Source organism: Lepisma saccharinum, chromosome 8 (genome assembly GCF_977018435.1).
Source record: "Lepisma saccharinum chromosome 8, izLepSacc3.1, whole genome shotgun sequence".
Classification (NCBI taxonomy): Eukaryota; Metazoa; Arthropoda; class Insecta; order Zygentoma; family Lepismatidae; genus Lepisma; species Lepisma saccharinum.
In genome coordinates, this window is record NC_139236.1 from 71,680,967 (window position 1) to 71,702,022 (window position 21,056).

Genomic DNA, 21,056 nt, shown 5'->3' on the forward strand with positions numbered 1-21,056 from the left:
CCCCCCCCGCCAGTGGTCACCCGCAGCCTCAGATACCCGCTGAAGAAAGGATAAGTTAGCATGTATGGATATTGACTGAAAAATTCCCAACCTGAAATCACTCACCCCAGGAAATGAACCGAGGTCCCCGCATGACAGTTATACCGACGTGACTAAAGTGGATTTATTGTTTCTTAGGAATGAAGATAAAATAGGATTGATTGAGTCCACTTTATGCACAGAAAGGACAATTGGGACTGGACCTACAGTTTAAAGTAGGATCCGCTGAACCACTATGTGCCTCATGTGCTTCCACTGGGTATCGAACCCGGAACCCCTTGATTACAAGGCGACGACGTTTCCACTACGCCATCGGGGAGGCCCTGAAGACAAAATAGGAGACATATCAATATATATCTTATAATAGTTCATTTATATTGATTTATATCATTTTAAAAAAATACAACAAACCTACAACAGTGTGGGTGGCAGTTTCTTTGTGAAAAACTTCGCAAAGCCTCCAGCTACAGCGCCTTGAATAACGTAGTGTGGAAAACGACCCAAGAAACTGGTTCCCCAGACGGATGAGAAACATAGATGACAGTGCGATCAATGTCGGTGCTAATTTTCTTATGAAATGCGGCTTTGTTAGTTTTTGGAATATATTATGTAGATTTGTTTGTCTTGAAAGGCGGCACGTGAATTGTTGGAAACAGTTATATTTGTGGAGTGATTTGCAGTCACGAAATGACATTAATTTGGAAAGAAAAGTAAAATAAAATTAATAAATAAATAGCATGCGTAACACAAGAAGAAACATCGCAAAGTGATTCCGGACGTCAGGTGTTGGATTGTGTACTAGAGATTTATTTTCTATGTTATTAGAATATAAATAGTATCCTGAGATATATTTCATACCGAGGCGACAAACCACAAGTGTCGCTTGGAAGCGAGCAGTCCGTAATCAATGCAGCCTTTCGAACCGTAGGGGCACAAGCTCTGACTGCACCGTTTCCTCAAGGAGATTTTACACCGAAGCGACACATGTTGCTTGGAAACGAGCCAATCAAGAGCAACATTTCACATCGTAGCGGCATGACGGGCAGCACAGACCAGCGTTCTGTTGGTGAAATCCTCAAGCGACAAGTGTCGCGTGCCCCTTGTCGCTTTGGTGCGCAATCTCCCTAAAGCAAGACACTCATTGCATCGCGCATGCGCGAACAACAAACCACGGCAACATGTTGCAAGCTATTGAGGAAATGGCCCAGTTTGAGCGACACACAAGCGACAAAGCGACACGTGTGACTTATCGTGTCGCCTAGATCTGTTGTTGTAATGTGCTGTTTTTCGTGTCGCCTATCTGTTGTTCGCACAATTAGCAGCGAACGCTTGCCAATAGACTGAAGGCACCATGTCGCTTGTCACTTAGTTGGGAACTCCTCCTGTAGCGCGTCGCTTCGGTCTGAGCACCTTTTCTTTAAGGAGCTTTCCGACCGAAATAACAAGTAGCATGCGAATACGCCATATGAACGTGTCGTTTGCTGTTTGGACCCTCATGTGCTATGAATGCTATTTTACAGTCTGGAAGTGTGTGTCACTAGTGTGACAGTGTGGACATCTCGTGTCGCTTGTCCCATTGGTTTGAAAGTTTCCTTACACTCATGTCCACGGCACTAAGAAAGTTTTGTGGGGTTCCCCTTGTCGTTCCATGGAATCATCATTATTATCATCGCCGCGATTAGTTTAAAGCGGAAGAAAAGAGACAGTAAATATCCAAAATACAAATGCTTCAGTGTGTATATCTTTAAAAGAAATGATGATGATGATAATAATAATGAACCTAATTCATACACAAAAATTTAGTTGCCAAGATCATTCCACGCGTATTTTTTCTCCCGTATTATTAACGAAAGTATGACGATAACAGGACGTGGACTACTGTCTAGAATGTTCGTTAATATCTTCGCGACCACTGTACCAAATATCATAGCAATTATCACATTCATAGAAATGCTTCATGTAAAAGAATCAGACCTTGCACCGAAAACTCCATTTACTTCCATTATACGCAGACGAATACCAAGCACCGGGTACACAGGGATTCGAAAGAAACGCCCTCCCTTACGGTTATGCAACCCGGAATTTTATATCGTCTAGTTTCGCCTGGTAGAGTAGTTCCCGAGAAGAGCAGTGTTTCCAAACCTATAACTGTAGTGTTTCCAACCCTGTATTGGTTGGTTGGTTGTTGATTTGGTTCCACAATACACAGTACGACTAATCGGGACTGGACCTACAGTTTAAAGTGGGATCCGAACCCCTTTGTGCCTCCACCGGGACCCCTTGATTACAAGGCGACGACGCTAACACTGCGCCATCCAAGCAAGACCATCTTGAGGTTCAGGCCACAGCGCTCAGTCAAGACGTCATCATCTGGAGGCGATCGTCTTAACGCTGTAAACTCCTTGACGTAATTTTACCGTAGATAATTAAGGTATATTTATTTCTCTTATGAAGTTAAATTTTGACATTTACCCTCCCGACGAATATAGTTAGAAGAAAAATGTATAATATTAAATATTTACACCAAAATTTTCATTCAGGAAGTCACTATGGCCACCACAAAAATTCCTACCATAGCACAAAGAAAGAGTTGAAAACCGTTAGAAACTTCCTGTCGGAAATATTTAAACATTGTATATCTTTGAAAAATATTATCGGGAATATTGGTCAGCTACAGTAAAACTCGTAACCGCTTTTGTATGAACTTGTGTATGTAAAATCAATTGATTAAATAAAAAAAACATGTTAGGTTGACCGTAAACTTTCCAAGTTACCTAATCAATTAAATTGTCTTTAAGTTTACCCAAAATTAATCAACCAGATAATGCAGATATTCTGTGGAGCTAAACAATCTCAATACAAACCCTTAATTTCTATATTCTTGCAGCAAAAGCGAAAGAAATTGGTACAAGAGCAATGTTACATTTCTGTGTATAAAGACTAAACGTAAATAATTTGTCACATTGTAATTTCGATCCTATTGACTTTATTGAACGAAAGATAATAAACAAATTGAATCTTTTCATTGTCGTTAGTAAGATTTGTCACAATAACTTCAGAGTTTCATTGAGAAAAACAGCAGATTAATATTTCCATTTTAACGTTCACTTGGGAAATAAACATTAGGAATATTTCCTTACACTGTTTTTTACATTCTGTTAAAAAATCGTGAAGAATGTTAATAAATTATGAAACAATAAACATTATCACTGATTTAATAATCAAAGTTACGAACATTGAAGCTTCAAAAAGACAAAAAATAAAAAGCAGTTCATATGAAACAGTTTTAAAAATTTAATACATTTGTAGTTCATATTAACATAGCTAAGTAACAAAATGCTTTCTGTGTGAAATCATTTGTATTTGAAACATAAGTAATATATATATTCTTGGATAGTTTTACACACGAATATTTCATCGACGTTCTTGTTACACATCGCACCTTTGTATTTAAATGTACAACATATCTTCCATTAGCCTCCGATTAGCATAAAGAAGCATAAAGCGGGATAAAATAAGAATAAATGTACACATGTATCAACTTTGCCCCGTTGTATAGCTTTCTTTCATTAAGTACATTTTGAAACTGAAAATTTGTGTAAATAATATGAATAATTTATCGAATGCTTGCATAAAATTTACACTAACAAATTGCTTTGGTAGACGTAATATTAACCAACGTTTGTAATTCAGGGTAAATTATTTGATAATTCTAAAAAAAATGTTGACATGTTGTCCACATTTACGAGTATAGTTGATGTCTATTTCGGACACATGAAATGTTTACATCATGAACTATTACTATTATTTATTTTTTAGTATAATACATTTGTTACTTGTATATTTTCGTAGTGACTGAATCACATGGAATTGCCCTAAAAATTTCTCATTTTTAACAACATCTTGAAGAAATGTGAATGTTACTCTTACCTTTTTCATTGTAATTGCCTCTGCAATTGAGTACACAAGACTTATACACCATACCTCTTCCACATTTAACCATATTTACACGTCATGTAAACTCGATTACAGTTCATAAATTTGCATTATAATTCCATATTCACTAAAAAGGTCCAACATTGATTCCGAAGAAGCAAATCAAACATGGCAGCTATCTCGCCTCCAGTTGATGACGTCTAGTCACGTGACCTAAGCAAGCCATCAGGCTTTCAGATTGAGAAGGTAATGATCCAAGCCTGTATTGCTTCGTAGAAGACGAAACCGTCACGTAAACTTCTTCATTCGTGACTTACATTTGGTTTACAGACTCACATTACAGGACACTCTTTTCCTGTATTGCATGTTTTCTGGAGCATTTATTTTTCCTTCTGCGGAGAAAATTCTGTTATTAGTTTACATCTTATTTTTCGCAGCTTCTCTACCATTTATTGGCTAATCGCAACATTGAGAATGAATGATGACTCAATGAAATTGATAAAAGGACAGTCATAAAAGAACCATGGGGCTAGATTCATATTATTATTATTACTATTATTATCTTTCTTTTTTTACTTTACTTTTGGCTAATCGCAACGATGAGGATTAGTGTATGATAAAATGCATGAAGGAACACTCATAAACAATTATACCCAGGCCGGGATTCCAACCCGGGAATTTCGGCAGCGAGATCAAAAGCCGACGGCTTACCACGCTCGGGCACAGCGGCGGCCAATTATTATTAGTGATATTGTCTTAAGTAGTGTATTTTCCCACCATATTCTTTCATACAATCATGAAACGGATGAAAATTAAAATGTTAAAATACCTACCTACGTTTTTTTTTTTAAGCTTGCAATATAAACCCCTACTGCACGAAGCCAAATTGTGGGAATACGAAACAGAACCAAGTTAACATATCTTGACAGTGGAAAGTGTTAACACATAATCTAGAAAAGAGCCATTTAATAGTTGCATGATTGCTTTTCCATTTGTTGTATGGGAAGAATTGTCTGAAATGTGTGTGTAGTGGCAGGCAAAGGAGAATACAAAGATTGAATAGAGAGGCAACACTGTGACTGTTCTGCACAACGCGTCTCGTCGAGTGGGCGGGGCACTGTGTGTGTGAGCGAGCTGCTGTTTCTTCTGCAAAAAGAACACTCACAGACAACTGAATGACGCTCCGCTTAAAATCTTGTCAATCGAGAAAGGATTTGTTGAGGAAGGGAATTGAAATATAAACGCCAGAATTTGGTCTAAGCCTATAATGGTTACTCGCAATAAGAACTTATCAATTTTTACATGTGGAATTCCGTAATGAAAGAGGCAACAGGCCGCACTCCACACCTTTAGCCTTGTAACATTAATAAATCATCTCATTATATGCGTTCGGTTATGCTGATAGTCATGTTTAATATATTACCTTCAAACATAAACAATATCATGGACTCACTCAGAGGCAGAATTCAATTTTACGCTTTACTTTCCTGAAGATATTTTAGCAATATAATCATTCAGTAGTGTAATTGATACTATTACTGGGTCGAGAAAGTACGAGGTCTTGCCTGTACTAAAATTAGGCTAAGATGCCTATAAAAGCTTATTGCTCAAGTGTCCTCCTCTATCAAATTTAAGATTTTTGTACAAGAAAAGTTTTTGAGAAAGAACGACTCTTCTTCTTAGATTGATTTGGCTATACCTGTATCTGTCAGATTGTTATTCATAAGCTTGTTAAAAATATGTCCCTCTCGATAGTGTTTTGGCTTCACTTAAAACTAATCCAATAAGCTCATAAGAGCTTTTTGATTACACAGTAGTACACTGTAATATAATCTCAAATACTTGTTTAAAATATTTTTGTACTATTATGTTAATATGTTGACCTGGAATGTTCTGAATATTTTAATTTAGGACCGGGCTCAACTGATAAATCTAATACTAAGACAATCCATTGTGCAGAGGTCTTCTAGAATTGCTCTGTGACTCTCTCATTTCTTACATCATAAACATATGATTTTTCACCTATAAGAATAACACTACATATGGTGTCATCAGGGAGTGTATCATGGAATTCACAGATAATTTTAATGTTTGTCCTGTCATTAACCACAACCTGTTTTCTTTTTGAGGTGTTGATTACAAACATGGGTCTCTGTGTTTTGAATTCATCTGGTGAGTAATACATGTCAGTATTCCCAATTGTGACTCTTTTGTATGCTGTAAATGCCTCATATAATTTAAGAAAATCATCCTTGGACATGTTTAAATTATAATTTTCTCTGGGGAACACCTCATTTCTGCCATTTTTAAGATATATGTTCTTGATGTTGCACCTATCAAACTTACTTGAATTTTTTTCTTGATTATTGTGTCTTCCAGTCTGAAAGAGTACTACCACAAAATCTGGCATGTCATATTGTATACTGGAGAATGAGTTTGTAGCATCAAATTCATAATAGCTACCAGTGGCAGGCTTTTGCACACATTGATATGTATAAAATTGTAAAGGCACCTGTGGTTTTTTTAGTATATCTGCTTTGTATTTAAGAGCATAACTGGCTTCATATTCAACTACTGGAATTCTTAGCTCCATAGTCTGAATAAGACATTTGCCATCATCAGGTAGGGTAGGCAGAGCTGTACCAGTAGAGTTTAATGTACTATACCTCATCAAAGCATTATTATCATTAGCAGCTCTTCTAAATGTAATTCTTAAACCACCCTTCCACATAATATCTTTGTAATCTGAGAAGAATCCTGGCAACAGGCGCATAGGAAACAATACAGTGTGGCTCTTAGTTAATATTTTATCACCAGCCTCAAATCCACCTATTTTGTAGTATGATGCCTCGGTCTTGGATAATTTTAGTGTGGCCAAAGCTGTAGAGGTAATACCAGGGTAGTCTACTCTGTTTATAACAACACCATGTTTTCTGATCTCAATTTCAGTGAACAGATGTGGCACAAAATTGTCTACCAATCTTATATTTGAGTTAGCCGGATAATCTGTACCATCGAGCTTTACAACATCAAACTTGATGTATAGATCTGCTCTGTGGGGGTGTATAAAACCATCTCCTACATCAAGGTCAACCTCAATCTCTGGGTTGGCTTGATTTAAATTTGCAAAGGTCCTCCGGTTTGGGGGGAATGATTGTAGCTCATAACTCTCAATATTTTCCATTTTATTTATTTATTTTGTATGTATTTTTATTTAAATATTAATTTCTATGATAGCAGTTGTTGTGGCTCCAGCAAAATCAACTAATTCTTCTTTTTCATTAGTAACCATCAACTAAATATAATCTATTCTATTATGGCACACAGGAAAATATAATGTTGGTGATGGAGTGTAGATGATTGGCTCCATAAATTCAGAGTTAGGTTTGAATGTTGCAATGATACCAGTTTGTTTGTGAGTGCCTATGCCATTTGATTTGGTGATCATACCCTCGGCCACATTACAGTGAATGTTCAGAGTCTCTATGGCTAAGAATTTAGGTATATTAATAGCAGTGTGTTTGATGGCCGCTTCAAGTTTTGTGTTGTTCTCGAAGCCTAATAGCTATCCTATATTACCCAGATCTATTGTCTCTGTAGCAGACACAATCTCTACTCTGTGAGTGACAGAATTTTGAGTTAACACTATACCACAGGGTAACTGAGCATTTAGAGTAGACAGATTATACTGCCCTGGAGTGATGACAATGTTTTGGTCACCAACTGCAATCTTGTTGTTATGGTGTGTAATATTGGGGATTAAATACATGCCATAGAATGCTCTAAGAGCTATTGTTTTGGGATATACTATATCATCATGTAGTCTGAGCTTCAATATTGAATTTGGCTGGTAAGATGGAATACTCCCATGATGTTTTAAATACCACAAGGCTTTTTAAAATTTTCAATTGATGGTTTATTTATTTGAGACAGATATCTGAGAACAGATAGACACAGATGTCCACAATTAACATCTTTGAAATTTTGAACACGGGTATTATTGTAATAAAGATTAGTTGATTTTAGATATTTTACTAAATTCTCAGGTGGAATACCTCCAAATGAATCAAACACAAATGCCTTATTGTTTGAATATTTAAGATAACAGATCCAGTGAGTGCCCTGATTTTTGTACTTATCCAAATTAACTATGCCACACTCTTTTTTGAGTGGTTGTTCTGGTAAAGAATCAGACATGTAGACACCTCTATAATATTTGATGCCCAGTGGCTTAATTAAAGCTTCAATATCTTGGTTTGTAAGCAGTTCTTGTTTTTTTAAACTCATTTATAACTCTCTTAAGACCTTTGCCTTTTTTTCCATAGCCAAATTATGGCGCTTTTGTTCATCTAATTCAGCCTTATTCTTCTTGGCATCTATTACTGTTTTTGCTATGGCAGCCGATCCCCCAGCTAAGCTGCCAACAGCACCGAGTGCTGCTAAAATAGCTGGGATACTAAATATGAAGCCACCTGTATGCAATTTTTTTCTAGATTGCTGTAATTTTCTTAATTGGGGGGGGTACTAAGTTATAATTTCATACCATGGCCCTTGGCAAGACAAGAACTTTTCTTATTGCGCTGGTTTTTGGTTAGAGGACTATCAATAGTTTTAAGAGATTTAAGACCTGCATAAGGTATCTGATACATAACACCCTTGGCCTTCATTGTTGGTTTATTATATACATATTCTGGAATTAACTAGTTCAATTAAATTGTAGCTAATTTATTTAATCTATTACAACCCCCACCCCAGTTTTTGTTTGGTGTTCATAGCTATGGTGGTCCCCAATGCTGCTATTTTCTCACCCAAAGAAGCATCTTTGCTTACAAATCTACCAAATGCAGCCTCTTCTAATTTCTTGTCTGCCACATGCTTGTCAAGATCGGCATGTGTGTTGTATGCTATGTCATGGTTTTTACAAGCAGCATCTAGGGGATTAACATCAAGGTCCCCTCTGTTTAGTATATGGTCTAGTTTGGTACCGGGATCACAATACTGATAGCCTGGTATGTGTAGCTCAAATGGCAGCTTGTGTATGATATCATTAACCAGCCCCGACCCTCAGAGATATTCCAAAATTTAGGTGGTAGAGTATTAATATTTTTTATAAGATATCCAATCCCCTTAGTGTCATTCACTATAAAATTAGACAATTTGGTGCTTATCATGTCCATAATTCCAACTTTTTCATTGTAAAAATTGTGGTTACTGGCATTTTCTTCCCCGGCTATAACCAGCAACCTATCTACAAGTTTCCTGACATCATGAACCCAGACAAATTCTTTAGGCAGGGTGTTGTACTGTTTGATCCCACCTCCTGTCTTGATCTGTGACCATATGGGCTTGATTAAGTTGTTGTATTTTGCTCCACTGCTAGACTTGACTCTTTTTTGTGTGGGATCATTGTTCTGGTATAGAGCATCTGATTTTTTTAATATTTCTTTGTAATGCACATAGTCTTGATCTGTATAGCTGCCAGGTCTTTTCCGAGTCATCAGTTCCCACAATCCAGGTGTGCCAGGATACTTAACAAAAGCACCTCTTTCTCCAAGATGAGATTCTGAATATACAATCAGATCATCTCCCATAAATGTTACTCTGAAATTGCCAATTCTATGTATGATGCTACCTCATCTTCGTTGTCTTTAGGTGTGCTTAAATATTTTTGAGCAAGAAGACTCAATTCAATAGGATTCTGACTAGCTTCAATTCTTCGAGGAGGGACAGGACTAGGTGTATGAATACTAGAAAGTGGGGTGATTGGATAATCTAATATGTTTCTAGCAGCTACCGGCACAAGCTCTGTGATCAAATTTTGATTTTGCTCTGTAACAGTTTTGATATTTTTACCTAGTTCACTAATAGCATCAATAATAGGCTGTTCTGTGCGCTTGTCTTGTTCATAGATCCCTCGGTTCTCTGATTTCCATCCCTTAAATCTTTTTACAAGATAGTCTCTCAATTTAAGATCATCAATAATTGGTATTTTCATGGTTATTTATTTATGTTTTAATATCTAGAAAATTGTTAATTTTATTTCTGTATTTACCACTATTAATTTTTCTTGTCATATCAATTGTGACAAACCCATAGCTGTCCTGGTTCCAGCACCTACTGCAAAACTTAGAAAAAATATTGTAGCTCAAGTCCCCACCTACATACTCATCATGTATGTGTTTGAGGTTGGTATGGTCTTGATGAAACACACATATAAAATTGATGTTGTCTCTTATCAGCTGTTTTGGTATTTTAGAAAAAGTCTGTGCCAGGTAGAAGCAATCTATGTTTTTGTGTCGGCCCTGTGTAAAAAAATTTCTAACCTTGTTTTGGTTTTCCAATATAATATCATCAAACGCAACAACAGAGTTATCGAGACAGTCATGGAGTGGCTTAACATCTGATTCAAAAGTGGCTATATCCAGTCCATCATATAGCTTCATCAGCTGCTGATATTTTAATTGTTCCAAGCTCTTAGAGAAGACATACAAGTGCCTGTTTTACCAGTGTAACCAGTTGGGGGCCAATAAAAAATTATCAACTATTAGTGTAGTTTTACCACAAGCCGATGGCCCAACAATAAGACATCTAATATTATCAGGCAGCAGCTTGCCATTTCTCTTAATCTGCTGTTCAGGCTCTGGTAGTCTCTTTATAACATCCCAGGTGTTCATAGTATCACTTTGTCTGCCTCGATCCAGCTGTGTTCTGCGAGACCTAGCCATTTGACAAGTATCTTTTTGCCTTTTCTGCGGATGACTTTTTCTATAAGACATGTGTCAGGCTTTTTAGTTTTGCTGACTTCTTCTTCATAGAACCTGCCTTTGAGAATTTCTCCTCGATGGTCTTTTATTATATATGTGTTACGGGTCCCAGGTTTAACTTGAACCACTGTAAATAATTCAGTACTCCAGTTTCTGGTAAAGCCTCTTTTGAATAAGTGCTTATATTTGCTGATTCTTACTTGATCACCAACCTTGTATTTAGCTTTTCTGGTTGTTGGTTGGTATCTAGGATAGTAAACAGTGCTGATCAATTGTTGCTCATCAGATGAAGTTACCTCAGAGGGCCTCATGTTGATTGTGGTGTGGACTGAGTTGTTATACCGATCTAGAAGTTCTGGTAGGATAGTAAGCCATTTATAATTACCTTGAAGGGTAAATTGTTTATACATGTGATTTTTTAGGGTTCTGTTGAATCTTTCTACAATAGAGGCCTTGAAATCACTGTAACTCGAGTAATGTTTTATTGACTGGCTTTTAATAAATTGTTGGAACACCAAATTATAGAATTCTTTACCATTATCTGTTTGTAGATAGCGTGGTGATCTTCCACTCTGATTAATAATTGTCCTGAAGCCTTCTGTAACACATTTTCCAGTCTTAGATTTGAGCGGCAAAGCCCAGGCATATTTTGAAAATGTATCTATAACAGTAAGTATATACTTGTAGCCTTTGTTGATCTTGTCTAAATTTTTCAGCTGTCCCCCCATGAGGGACCATTTCAACCAAGTCAGACTGCCATAAATCATCTATGCCTTTTGTAACCACTGGCAGTCGCTTATAGTTATGTCTGGCTGATCTGTGTAATTCATATATATAGTCTAAAACGAGCACGTGCAATTAGGATCCAAAAAAATGCAAGTCTCGTCCAGCGAGACACCGTTCCACATTAATCGCACGTCATCCTCGTTCCTTTTCTCGCTCTTTGCCATGCGAGGACAAGGCTGTTACGTGAGAGTCGGTCGGATCGGAACTGATTCAGCTTACACGTTCGTAAAAGCAGCTCTAGGCAAAGATAGGTAGAGACACCTAGCGGCGACTGGCACAACCAACAAAGCAAGCGTGACACAAGGCGTACTACGAAGGAGGAAATGTGAGGTCTTTCCTACGCGAAATATGACGTAATACGTCTTTAGTACAAATCGCGCAGGAAAAACGTCACTAGATTCAAGATGCTCATTGATAGTCCTAACAATCTCATCATGACCTGGTTTGATTCTTATGTCTACAGCAAGTTTTTTGTATTGTTGCACAATCTCTTGAAGCTGGGTGGCAAAAACAGACAGAGCATTTGCTTGGTTGGATTCCATGGTCCCTAGCTGTTGCTTGATGTTGGCTACAATTTGCTGTAAATTTTCAACAACAGCCAATTTTGAACTTTGGGCTGTAAGATCATGGACTTGTTTCCTGATATCCTCAAACAGAGCATAAAGTTCATTAATATGTTGATTGGTTGGTAGAGTGGCCACTGTCTGAGTAAGCTGTTTGATCTCTGTCTGGATATTCTTGATATCTTCTGATTTCAGTATGCGATTCACAGCTCTTTTAATATTTTTAAGTTCCTGTGATGTAGGCAGATTGGCTACAGTATTCTGCAAAGACTCAAGTGCTAATTTTACAGCATTTAATTCAGAAGCATCAGCCACACTACGCATAGCATCTTGGAGCAGGGCTATGTCTGCCTGAGTAGGTGTTGATTGTTGTAAAATTTCAAGCTTTGTTTGGATATCAACGATCAAGTGATGAAAATGTGATAGCTCAGATTCAGTGTTGAGGTTTTCAAGTTTTCTGATCTGTTGCTGGACACTGACAAGAGTGTCTACAATACCAGGTATGCGGGATTCTAGAGTTTCTTGTACATTTGTCAGATCACTTTGTACTGCTGCTATGGTACCCTCAAGATGGGTTATGGTACTTTGAATTTTTCCAAAATCTTCATATGTCTCAAGTTGCAGCTTGATGTTGGCAACACTACGAGTTGTAGCACTCAGAGCATCAGAAGATGGTAGGTTGTCCATAAAATTTTCAAGTGTCTCAATTTTTTCCTTAACCTCAGCTATGGCATTGTTTAAGGGGTCCGGATTAGGAATCTCCAGTGATTGAATCTGTTCTTTTAGAGTGGAAATTACTAGATCAAAATCTTCTTGTGACTTTATGCTTTTGACAATTGTTTGGAGCTGTGTCTGGACACTACCAATCTGCTCTGCTAGTTGTTGTTTCAGTTGCTCAGAGTTGGTAGCCTGAGTTTTTAATTTGGCTTGAAGAGCTGCTACAGCCTCCTCTAAACTTTGAAAATTATCTAATGTAGCCAAGTCAGTATATTTTTGAAGCAGCAATTTGAGTTCTGAATCAATTTTAAGAAGAGGGTCCATGCATTGTGATTGTATATTAGTAATTTCAAGTTGAAGACTGGCATTGAGTGTGGTTTGTAAAGCTTGTAAATCACTTCTTAATTTTTTAACTCTGACGTCAAGCATCAGAATCTCATCACTGTGATCTTCATGCCTTGTATGGCCAAATATATCATTAGGCATTTTTGTTTTTTTTTGTTTTAGTGGTTATTTATTATAAAATATCTAATTCTTAATTCTATAAAAAAGGTATAAGCTTGTCATAATATCCCGGGACTTCAATATATTTATAAGCAATCACCGGCAGAGACAGTATATACAGTACCAGAAACCATGTCCAAATACTTAATTCTATAAATATTTCTGCCTACTGAAACCTTGACATCGCCCTCGGGAGTTGTAATAAATTGTAATTGACCACCTATAGGTAACTGGTAGTGGTTTAAGTTATTGTTAAATATGTATAATGTTTTACTTGTTTTATCATCAACATCTGTAAGTATGCTGTTCAGATGAATAATTAACAAACCACTTAGTTTAGATATTATATCAGAAGAGGGTGCTGGTGTCGGCAGGTCCATAATAGCTTGTTTTTTGAATCCAAATAAGTTCATTGGCATGTTTTATTTATTTAAAATCATGCTCTGTGATTGGGCATTGATTGCCACTTATCAAGTCACAATGCCCCCATGGTAGAGTATGTATGCCACATGATAAAATGCATCTCTTATCATCATGTGGGTCCAGAGCCACTTTTCTTACAATATTTGTAGTCAACAAGTGATCCACACTCTGAATTCTATATTCTGATGTTCTGATTAAACTCTGTGACTTGACACAATTTTTGTAATCTTCAAATTCAAGCTCTTTGTCTACAGTTCCTCTACTAATACCCTTGGCTTTTTTGGCAACAGCACCACTACATGTTTCAAAACTATACATCTTGGCCCTTAACCCAGCAAATCCTACAATAACATCACCAAGGGTCTCATCTTTTAACTTGCCAGGTATTTTTTTGTTGTGGGGTTGAATCTTTGTATGTTCACTAGTATCAAAATATTTAGACAATTCAGGCTGTGATATATCTTTATAAACATCTTCTGTTTGAATATCAAGAATAAAACTATCTGTGTCCATACACATTAATTTTATACTATTACCATAAAAAGGTTTCAACACATCATAATAGAGTTTTAACATATGTAATTTGGCCAATTCTAATATCACAGCCCCTACATAAATAGGTTTATCAAACTTACTCTTTGTTTTTTTTCATATTAAAAAGTGTCATATTTTCATCATAAATTCTTCTATAATTGAAATTAGGCTTTGCCACCAATTTTTTGCTCCGGCTGGGGTCGGTAACTAATTTAACATCACTGTGCTTTCTAACATTTTCTATAGTTTTGCCATACACTGAATTGACCATTAATTTAAACAAAGTTTTATCAAATTGGCTTACTGCAGATGTTCGAAGCTCGGTGTTCATATCAATATATGACTTCAACCATCTTGAGTGCCTAAACCTCAAGACTTTGCCAACATTGGTCACTTGAACACCGTGATGCATCAGGAACTGAAGGTTCTTGTAATATATTACATAACCCTGTTTTGGCTCCAGAGTCATCATTAGCTTCTTTTTTTAGAGCCAGGTGAACACTCAACCTCAGAAATTGGGGGTAGATCCGAAAACTTGTTGTGTAAATTATCAGATCAACCTCTAAGAATAGACCATAGTGACTGTCATCAAAATCCTGAAGATCCCCAATACTGAAATTTTCAACCCACTGAAGCCCTGCATATGGCAGTTTATCCATCATAGCATGACCATACAAGCTGTTGGCATCCACATAAAGTATATAATTTGATGGCAGTGCTGGATCATAATTGGGAATATACTTGTTATTAGCTCTAGCATATCTTTGAGAACATTGCACCATGCCTCCTCGTATACATTGTTCCATAAACAGATACATATCTTGATCTTGGATTAGATTCAATTGCATTTTAGTATTCAAAAACATTGCAGACCTTGCTAGGCCTGGAGCACTGTAGAAATAAATTGGATCCAGCTTATAATTTTCTATTAAAGATTTTCTAAATGCCTGAAGTATATCGGCTAAGAGAGTCACATCAAGTTTTAAGTATGCCTTATGATAATCACCAAGTGTCTGGCATTTTAAATTGGTCCACATCAACTGAGCATGGTGATAATCTTCATCAGTAATTTTAGATGCCCTGAGTTTACTGTAGAACTCTTGCTGTGGTGGCAGAGTACACTCATCAAATTTAGAAAAATCAGTAACATAGTCATATGGGTATACACCTTTTCGCCTAATTAATTTCAAGTCCTGATTTGGAAACGTGTCACAAGTAATTTTAAATTGATCATAAGATAATTGACTGGCCAGAGTAGCCAAGCTAGCCGACAAAATTCTGTATGAATCAAGAAATCTTAAGTGAATAGGAACACCATTAACTTTAATTATCTTGCTAATAGCTATATATTTCTCATCATTTTCTGCTAAAATATTTAAATTCTGCTTGTCAAACCCCTCGTACCTGATCAGATGATGAAAATCATAATTGGATGCACCATGGCAAAATATTGGGATAAATTTTGGTCTCTGGATCTTAATATTACAACTATTACACAGAGCCATTAAGAATTTACCATTTGTATGGGAATGGTGTTTTACCTTGATATTTGTATCTGAAAATTTAAAATCACATACCAGGCATTTTAATGTATTGTTAAAATTTTGAATTTGTTCTTCTGTTAAAGGCATCATAGGTTTTGATTTTAATAAGATATTAGATGCTATGTCATGGCACTCATTTTCTATTCTATGTGCAAATTCTTTGATGGCATTTGGTCCCATATATAAGTGTGGTTCTTTAACAACACCATCCTGTGTAACTATATAACAAAAACTAGAAGGTTCATGTAACTGGTATGATGTAATTGAAGATTCATCAGGATCTGGGCTGCAGAATGCAAGGGGTTTGAGGTTTGATTCAAAATCACAAACTATATATGCTGGGTGTTCCAACAAGGCTTCAATTTTTTTGAATTTGGCATTTTCATTTGGCTTAGGCATAACCATATGAACAGGTTTATGGTTCCCACAGTATTTTCAATGTTCAACTAACTTGTCTTTAGCAATTTCTGTATTCTTTTCACGAACCCCATTTACCATTTTTTGACCATCAAATACAGTTAAACATCTTCGGCACAACTTAAATATTGTATTAGATTTGCCTTGTTGTTTTCTGACTAAAGCTTCAAGAATATTTATCAAAGTGTAATGGTATGTGCCATCCCCCTCAATTAAATGCAAATCAATCGGAACAGCAAAATCATCATCAAGTGTACTAATTCTGAGAGGTTCTATCAAGCAATTCCCAGCACCAGTAGAACAAATAAATACATTAATAGATAATGGTTTACCATTGATATCTCTGGCCTTTTTTTTCAAATTTATCAATATTTTGAACAGACATTGGATATTCTAAGCCCTCCATAGCATCATCAAAATCATGTTTATAATAACTTATTCTCTTTGGATTATTTAAAACTGGAAACAAAGCAGATAAAATACACCACAGAAAGCATTTCTCATCATTATTTTCTATGTTAAGCACAGCTTTTTTGTTTTTAATATTGGCAGGTAATGGCAGATATGTAGAACCTTATAATGGGCTAAATTTAGAAATATTAATATATAACTTGTGTGGAGTTCCACATAAACTCCATCCTGATTCTTTAGCGGCAAATTCAGAGTGTTTATTAATCAATTGCTCTATCAACTTGCTTATTATTTTGTCTAAATTTGTATTTGAATATATGGCTACAGTTTCTGTTATGTGAGGCTGTGTAAATTTTGTGCCATTTGATTTCTTATATTGTGTATACAATTTGAGGGATAATTTATAAGAGCTATTTTGTTTATTTAGAATAGCTTGCATATCAGGATTTATATTGTTTAAAAAATTCTTAATATCACATTTTGGCTTTGATATAAAACGGTAATCCTTTAGTTGGTTATTAAAACTGCTTTGAATAGGTGCATTGCGTGGTCTCTTTGCTGGTTTATGATTAACAGGTGTTTCAAGTTTTCTTTTTAGACCAGATGAAGATGTAGATGGTTGTACATAACAAGTATTTTTATGTTTATATGTAAAATATTCTGATACGGTCTAGGTATGGCTACAAGGCTTAGTCTTCACGGCAAGAAGAAGAAAAATCATAAGCAGATATATTCTGTGTAATGTTTGTTATATCATGGTTCAATGTATTTGAATGGTTCGGACATAACGTCCAGTGTATATTAAATGTATTAATTGTTCACCGTCTGGTTATTAATCCTCATTACCAAGTCCTTCACCCCGAACCATATCAATTTGGCGACCGTGACAGGACTTGGTAATGAGGATTAATAACCAGACGGTGAACAATTAATACATTTAATATACACTGGACGTTATGTCCGAACCATTCAACACGCTTGAACTTGATATGGGGATCGCCAACCTTCTTTTCATCCTTCGGAACACGCGACTGGGTGGAAAAGGAAGCCTAACGGCACTTTCGGTCTTGAAATACCGACCAAGATTTTGGTGGGAACCAAACAATCTGCCTCTGTCGAGTGAATCTCCGTTCAAGCCGAGGAAGTCAGCAAAGTCTCAGAACGATTCTTCATCGAGATATGGTACTTTCACCATCAACTCAGCAGTTAGGGTTCAATCACCTAAGCATGGTACTCCAAATTACATCCCAGGAGTTGTCATTCGTCGAATTGGGGATAGCATCCTCTACGAGATAATGTTGGAAGATGGAATCAAACGAGTGGTACATCCCAGGTGGTTGAAGAGACGTGTCACTGCAGATGACGACGACTTCAACGTTACAATACCAAATAGAAATTCAACAAACCCCGGTGGAACAGTACCAGAACCTATCCCAGGCAGAGCCGGATACCCAGGACCAGGTCCTAGCACACCTCACTCATCTCCGAGAAGGTCTACCAGGGTTCGCCGCCCACCAGATCGATACGGTCATCAGCATATCTGATTTTTTTATGGGACACCTGGAGGGATGATACGGTCTAGGTATGGCTACAAGGCTTAGTCTTCACGGCAAGAAGAAGAAAAATCATAAGCAGATATATTCTGTGTAATGTTTGTTATATCATGGTTCAATGTATTTGAATGGTTCGGACATAACGTCCAGTGTATATTAAATGTATTAATTGTTCACCGTCTGGTTATTAATCCTCATTACCAAGTCCTTCACCCCGAACCATATCATATTCTATGTTATATTTTCTATGGCATTTTGGGCATATTTTTGTGGGTGTTCTACATTTTTTTGGATCACAATTCTTTTGGTGCCTAGCCCAATTAGAGCTAGATATATTTTTATTGTATTGATTACAATATTTTTGATTTGGCATTTTTATTATTAATTTATTATATAAGATTTCTTGGGGGTTCAAATTAAAACTTTATACTTAATATAAAATATTAATTGTGTTTTAATAATATGCTTTGTATACTTAATATGTTAATATTTTTTATTATTAGTTTATTATATAAGATTTCTTGGGGTTTAAATTAAAACTCTATATTTAATATAAAATATCAATTGGGTTTAGCAATATGTTTTGTATACTTAGTGTATATATTTAGTGTGTGGGTATTTTTTTATCCTAGGTTTATTATATACAATTTCTTGGGGTTCAAATCAAAATTCTATACTTAATAAATGACAGGTTGTAAAAACTAATAGCCTACACGCACAATGATAGAATAAGTATTAATCCACAGAAGCAATGACCTACAGAATCACTGACCTAGCACAATTGCATGTCTGCATGGGCATAGAAAGGCAATGACCTAATAGCGTGTGTTATGTATCGATCTTGTATATCGCTGTATCTACCAAACTGAGAAACTCAACAAAATAAAATTACCCACGCGAAACCAAACAGAGAAACTCAACAAAATAAAAATACCCACGCGCTGTATCTACCAAACTGAGAGACTCGACAAAATAAAAATACCTACGCGAAACCAAACAGAGAAACTCAACAAAATAAAAATACCCACGCGCTGTATCTACCAAACAGAAAGACTCAACAAAATAAAAATACCTACGCGAAACCAAACTAAGAAACTCAACAAAATAAAAATACCTACGCGAAAGCAAACAGAAAAACTCAACAAAATAAAAATACCTACGCGAAACCAAACTAAGAAACTCAACAAAATAAAAATACCTACGCGAAACCAAACAGAAAAACTCAACAAAATAAAAATACCTACGCGAAACCAAACTGAGCAATTCTAGAAGACCTCTGCACAATGGATTGTCTTAGTATTAGATTTATCAGTTGAGCCCGGTCCTAAATTAAAATATTCAGAACATTCCAGGTCAACATATTAACATAATAGTACAAAAATATTTTAAACAAGTATTTGAGATTATATTACAGTGTACTACTGTGTAATCAAAAAGCTCTTATGAGCTTATTGGATTAGTTTTAAGTGAAGCCAAAACACTATCGAGAGGGACATATTTTTAACAAGCTTATGAATAACAATCTGACAGATACAGGTATAGCCAAATCAATCTAAGAAGAAGAGTCGTTCTTTCTCAAAAACTTTTCTTGTACAAAAATCTTAAATTTGATAGAGGAGGACACTTGAGCAATAAGCTTTTATAGGCATCTTAGCCTAATTTTAGTACAGGCAAGACCTCGTACTTTCTCGACCCAGTAATAGTATCAATTACACTACTTCATTCCGCTCCATTTTCGTATTCTCAATTGAACTCGCACTATTTTTTCCAGAAGTTGAGCCCCACCTCCCTTCTCCCACCTTAAAAATTCTTGGGTGAGAGGCTACAAACTATACTAAAACTGAATTACAGACAATACTTTACGACTCAAAGTGACGTGGCCTAGAACGTAGTGAAAAATCAGTGGTGCAAAATTCAACGTAATGATGATAAAATGAAGGTAGGAAAATGAATATGCTAGAAAGTTTTACATACATACATATACACACATAGTTAGTTCCGTGTAGAAGACATTTCTTCACATTTTTCTCACCTTGGCTTCCTTCAATTCACGAAACTGTAAAGCCATGAACTCGTTAACCCCCAATAATCACGGAGTCCCAGGTTCGATTCCTGGAGGAGACACAACTGCCTAGTGGTTCGGATCTCACTTTCAACTGTAGGTCCCACTTCGGGTAGCCTTTCTGAGCATGAAATGGAATTAAAACACGGTAACCCATCACAACACACGCGCAGAGGGCATTGAACGTCATGACTGACAATTATTACATACATCGAACTTTCAGCGAAGCTGGAATAAGGTCTATTTGCCATGCCAAATAGTGTGAATTTTCAGTCTCGTGGTGCCTTCTATACGAAGTTCACGCAAGTTATCTAAAAAAATTCAAATGTGAGGGTGAGTCGAGCTATGATTCATTCAATAAGATCTTCACTTCAAACATATTTTGCTCTATAGTTGTCGATTTCGAATGGGCATCTGAGACTGGTTGCTTACCGCACCGGATTTGAAGCAAAATCAAGGACTGTCATAGTTCCAATCACACTACAGACATAGCAAAAATTGTTCGCCTGAAGATGAGAGAAGAGGTGATCTCTTGAAATGTCTCGAAATATATAGATAGAATATATGGTCAATCAGAAGGAAAAACAATGGATAATGTCCAATTAAGTAGAAACGCTCTTAGAAGCGGTGTTCATTCACAGAGCAGAAGGGTTATTTTAACAAAATCCTGTTTCCCTGCTGGCTGCTTCGGGGAAGGGGACTTTGTAAAGTTATCGTTTCTTGTCCAAGCGGTAGGCCTAATTGGTTGATTGACCACGAGTTCCTTCGTAGGTAAACGCGGCAACAGAGGATCACTGCCATAA